General features: G+C 35.6%; 1 long non-coding RNA gene across 1 annotated transcript; it reads right to left on the bottom strand.

Annotated features, from left to right (window-relative positions):
• Nucleotides 1-3292: 3292 nt before the first annotated feature.
• On the bottom strand, nt 3293-5278 carry LOC148127882 (uncharacterized). The gene is made up of 3 exons (XR_015741182.1): nt 5139-5278; nt 4548-4625; nt 3293-3410 (listed from the first exon to the last, which is right to left on the bottom strand). It is a non-coding gene; the product is annotated as an uncharacterized LOC148127882 (long non-coding RNA).
• Between the last annotated feature and the right edge of the window lie 722 nt (nt 5279-6000).

A 6000-nucleotide genomic window follows, 5' to 3' on the forward strand; every position in this document is an offset into this window, starting at 1 on the left:
TTCATTTGTTATGCATGTTATTGTCCTGTCACTAAATAATTGCAAACATGTAAGCAAACTTGCAGTGCAATGTAGCATGATACTGTCCACTTTTCTGAATGGCTGCAGTATTTTTGTTCATAAATAATATATTTATATTAGAGAAAAATGTAAAAATATGCAAAAAAAGAATCCTGGTTTTAAAAAGCAGCAAGATAAAAATAAATAATTATAATAGATATGTAGATCAAATGTAATGCATTTAACAGTGGAGAAATTATACGGATCCACCCATTCTTAGCTACATAAAATAGTTTTCAAGATTGGGCAAATGGTACCTCTATTATGCCAACATTAAATAACATGTCAATACAACACTTCTCTCATCATGCTGATTATCATGATGGAAAACAGTCTCTCAAAACATTTTTTAAACATGTTTGATGCTATCGGGGTGGGGGAGAGGAAATCGACCAAATGGAACACCTTTTCCTGAAATTGGTCATAGCCAGATGCTATCTATATTGTCATAACTATTAGGGACAGATTAATTTTTTTCATGTCCATAGGTCCCAGGTTGCCAAAAGAAAAAGCAGCAATTTATGTTTTATTTCCTTGGTTATATATTTCATCTGTATCTCTCCAAGCGTTGTCACAATTTTTGTAAGCCAACCGAACTGAAGAACAGGCACTTACCTTTAATGTGCAATCTGTTAAAACATGGCTTCGTCATGCACAATCAAAATTAGGTTGTATTAGTAGAGAATGCTAGAAGTTCTGATATACAAAATGTTTTGCATTTGTCTTTTGCTTTTGTTTATCATTGAAACCACATTTGTGTTGATACAGTTCCATTATCTAGTTACAATGATAGAAAACCCTAGATGATTTCTCTTTCAGAACTCTGTCCCCAGTATAGGAAAAGAGGTACATCTTAACTTAGAAAAATGATATTCCATGAGATCATATAGCAAATCTAATCTTGAATATTTAAATTCTTCTTGGAATAAAAATAATAGTAACATCCAACATTGTATTAGAGGCTCATCTGTCACAGGTCCTGGTCCTCAGAATTTTACTACTTAAGTTAGTTTATTATGTACCTGGAATGTACAGTTCTCTTCATGGAATTCATCTTGGTTGCTGATACTCTGTCCATTCAAACTCAACAAGAGATGATAAAGTCCTTCCCTTGAAGATCTTCAAGTAAAGTAGTGAAATCAGAGAAATACTCACTATTAATAAGAGGGACAATGAGCTTCTCATTTTGCATTATTCAATTAATTTTATAACTAAAGCTAGACATGAGGAGGCTGTGGTTTCCTCTGCCTGATTTTGTCTACAAAATTTGTTTGCCCTCAACTTTCTATAGTAGAGAACGAAATAATAGAGAAGAAACTTCAGGATACAAAACAGCAAGTGGGAAAGGAAATTAACAGTAAATCTGGATGTGAGGACAAAGAATCAAGACGCTATGGCAGCTTCAACTTAACAATTTAGCCAGGTATAGTCTTATCTATCAATCTAATTGAACAGACCTAAAACTGACTGGTTTGTGTGTGGTTAAAATAAAGGAACAATTCTATTATTTTTACTACATGCCAGCTAAGAACTAAGGTTTTTCAAATATACATAAGAGCAAACAACTTCATCACAGCAACAGTTGAAAAGATCTTGTGTTTAGAAGAGTTGCACGTACAGTTTTAAACAGAACAAGCTTTTCCTCACATGGGGAAAAAAAACCTCTCTTGCTGCATTTCAGCTACTGATGTGGCTCTTTCGGGATAAAAAAAAGCTGTACAAAACAAAACAAAACAAAACTGGGTGATGTGATGTTTGGTTGGTTGGTTGGTTTAGGTTGATTGTAAGGATGGAGATGGAAAAAAACAAACTTTATATGGAATACAATTACAAACCACCAGCAAAGTGCACTAGGTCAATGGTTTAAGTTAGTAATAATTATCCAGAAACTTAATCTTTAGGCTTAAATATTGTTCCATCACTGTTCAGGTATGCGTTAGATTTGTTAATCATTATTCATGGGTTTTTTTTAATGCTCACTTCCTCCTTACCTTTTAGGTCAGAACACAGACTAAAACTATTTTACTGTTATTCATCAGTTTCTTAACAGAAATAAATCACCAGGCCTAGGGAGTTGTAGAGCCTACTCAACAATATGACTTCTTAGTCTGTGTTGACTTTACCCACCCATCTCCAAAACTCTTGCACCACAGCTCCCCTAACAACCAAATATCAAAGTCACTGGATTGCCTTGCCTTGAAATATTATACAAAACAGTACAATTATTTTACCTTTACTTTAAAATGATGATGACTCGTGAGACTTACATTAAGCTTTAAAAACAAATTTACCAGTTAATTCTCATCACAATAGGACTTATTCCCTGTTTAGTGTGATTAGTGAATTGAAAAAGATTTGAAAACTACAAGATAGCAAAGACAGAAATGAATAACATAAGCAAACAAAACATTAATAATGTGACGATATATGGAACAAAATAAGTTTGTCAAGTGAGTATCGTCATCCATATAATTCTAAAGCAGGGACAGACAATATGGTGCCATCTAGATCTTTTGGCAGATAATCAGTGGTGGGATTCAAAAAAGTTTACTATCAGTTCTGTGGGCGTGGCTTGGTGGATGTGGCAAGGGAAGGATATAATAAAATCTCCATTCCCACCCCACTCCAGGGGAAGAATATTGCAAAATCTCCATTTCCTCCCCACTCTTGGGGAAAGGATACTGCAAAATCCCATTCCCTCCCCACCCCACTAACCTGCTTTCCAGCTCTGTTCTCCTGTGCAGGCTGACAAAAGAAGACCCAGCCGGTCAGCTGGGACTCAGGAGGCAGAGAATAGATGGGGGCAGGGCCAGTCAGAGGTGATGTTTACCAGTTTGCCAAACTACTCAATATATCCACTACCAGTTCTTCAGAACTGGTCAGAACCTGCTGAATACCACCTCTGCAGATAATTCCCCAACTAGGTTTTCATTGATTCTTCAGGCTATGATGATGGAAGATGAAGCCTCAAACATCTGGAGATGACATCTTATCTGGCCTAGTATTCTAGTCAGAATACTAGGTAAAATGGACAAAAGGACCTGGCACCAATATCTTCCTATGTCCAGTATGTTTCTGGTACATTTTTAAATTTGTTTGAGTGCCCACTAAGTTTAAAGGAAACTCAAAACTCTGACTAGTCTATAAGAAATATCTTAAAGTATGGTCCCAGGCATGTAATATTACGCTCTGCTTCTAGTAATTATAATGCAGAAAATAATTTTACCTTGTTTGGCATTTTATTGTGGACATGAAGAAACTGACAGTCATAATATCACACAGCACTGGAGGCAGCTCTGGATTCAATAATGCCGCTTCTAGCTGTGACCCATTGACCAAATGAGAGAGACCTAATGGTAAGTGACAAATTAATGAATAAAACCTCAAATATTATTATTACTATTTATCATATGGCACATTCACATCACATTTCGAACTAAGAAGTAAAGAAGATTGTATAGGATAAAGAGTCACTTTATAGGATGTGAGAGTCACTTTTGTGTGGCATAAAAAAATAATAAACAAATATATTCTTTATATAAAATGTACCAGGTTCAGACATTACTAGTATATCACAGATGCTTTTAAACCTATAATAAAGAACTATTATATTAAAATATGCAACAGATTACCTTTTCTTTTAGCTCTTTCCTCTTTGTGTAACTTTATGGCAATTTATTAACTGATTGCCAGGTAGTCCCTGGTTTTCTTTTGTTTGCATAATTATAGAGCATGTGGCTTGCTGTTTCTCAGGACCAGGATTTCTATTTACAGATGAATAGCTCTTTGAAAACAGAAAGCCTGAGAACAAAAGGTCTGTAGTTTTGCTTTGATCCTTGGCCACAAACTTCTCTTAATTTTTTTCAATATTATCTGATTCCATCGATCTGAGTTCAGCTTGTGTTGATGGCAGGATCAGTGCTTGGTTCTGCAATCTGTTTCTACTAAAAAGTTATGGAGTTTCTAAGGCATGTCCTTGATTACACCCATCTACCTCTTGTGGTTTTCTTCTTCTGTGTTTACTATTCTCAGACTTGCCAAGCCTAGTCGTTGTTTTCTTAGTCTATTGTCTGTTCACATAATATGCCCAACTTTGCTTTGCTAATCATTACCTTAAGGAAACATTTATTTTCTATTTCGGGGTTCTTGAAACTCATAATGTTTTAGTAAAATCATATCCATAATTTGAAAGAGTCTGCCTTCTTTTTCTCACTCATGCTCAAAATCCAGCTTTCCCACTCATGCATTACCACTGGAATTTGAAATTAAAGAATTCCAAAGCGTATTTGGCAAAGACTATTCTAAAGGAGGTATTTTGCTATTCCCTTTTGCTCAGAAGAATCAGATTGTGGATCAGGCAAACTATAACTTAGCAATATCTGGAGAGCCTAGACCAATTCGAAGATAATATCATCCTAAATCTTGTGAAGGAACTGCTTATCTAAAAAAACAAACAAAACAGCAATTGGAACAGGCATTTAAAGTACCATCAAAGTTTATTGTGATCCAGGTTCCACCACCAAGGCTGCCAGTTTTAGGTTCCATGATTAACTTTTCCAAGTTAACTAAAAAGAAAGAAAACACTGTTTGTAATATATGGCAGAGACAGCCACTTTTCTGATAAATAGGTAGCCCTTGTTTAATGTCACTAATTGGGACTAGAATTTTGCCACAAAGTGGTACAGTTGTAACATGTGATGGCAATATATGAGCTGTCCTCATTGCTCTGGTTAAGTGAGGTTTGTAGGTCATTAAGCAAGGACTTTCTCAGCTCACTTTGACTGGGCAGGATAGGTAAGTGGCTGCTGCGATGTGGCATGATAGCAACAGGACCTTGGGTGTCTGACAAGAAGAGGAGGAAGGTACACAGGGACCCCCAACACTGTGATATGAGCACAGTGGAGCCAGAGATGACTGCAATTACCATTCATTTCTCTTACATGTGCCTTGTTTTATGTTGATATTCAAACAAAAGGAGACATATGAGATTTTCCCTAGGATCAAATAGGCAGACATACTTCTGTAATGAATATGTTATATAATGATGTTGTTTCATAAAGTGGTTTCATAGAACTTACCTGCAACAAAAAGAAGCAAAGCCTTGAAAAGGAATGTCATTAAAAAATCCATCTTTATCCTCTTCCTATGCTTTCAATTTGAGACTTCCTGTTGAGATTGCCACATCATAAATGATCAAAGCTCAGCAGTTTTTCCCATTTTTTCCCTTCAAGAGAAAGATACTTTACATTCCTTTATTCACATTAGATCCCTTTGCAGCATAGAGGTAAATGCCCAGTAGACATTTAACACCAGATCAGAATAGTTATATAAAACTGGGGGGGTGGGGGGGGGGTACGACTGTCAAAGAGAAATTTCTTCTCATGTCTTTAAATCAAAGGCATAGAAGATAGATCTGAGAAGGTACAGAAACATTCTGCTTCCCTGCATGCATGCTCAACCATCATGCTATTCCCTTTTGGGATATGCAACTTTATGTAAAGCACAGAAAAGGAATGAAAAATAGTGAGCCAAATAAATTAAAGCCTGAGATTAAATGGGGGTGTGGGGAGGAAATATAGCTAAATCAGACTTGTGCCAACAGTTACACTATGCATCTCCCTATTGCTTTATCTTTGCAAATTACCTTTATATCTTCCATACTATAGACAGCTTCGTTCATTGCCTTTTGTTTTTTTAACCTGCTTTTTATAAGTTTCATCCAAATACAGCACATTTATTATATAAACATGATTATACTACATTCTTTCTTAGTGGTCCTGAATGTCTACTATCATTCAGTGCCCATTCATTCTTGACCCAATGTCTATTTGCACTTTATTCAACATTCTTTTATATTTTTCCTGGCATACTCATAAAACAAAGTAGACAACTTCTACTCTTATATACTATCCTTTTTTGCTTTTTTGATTAAAAAAATCA

The sequence above is a fragment of the Pseudonaja textilis genome, chromosome 1 (assembly GCF_049901715.1).
Source record: "Pseudonaja textilis isolate UNSWEBS1 chromosome 1, rPseTex1.2, whole genome shotgun sequence".
In the NCBI taxonomy this organism is placed as follows: Eukaryota; Metazoa; Chordata; class Lepidosauria; order Squamata; family Elapidae; genus Pseudonaja; species Pseudonaja textilis.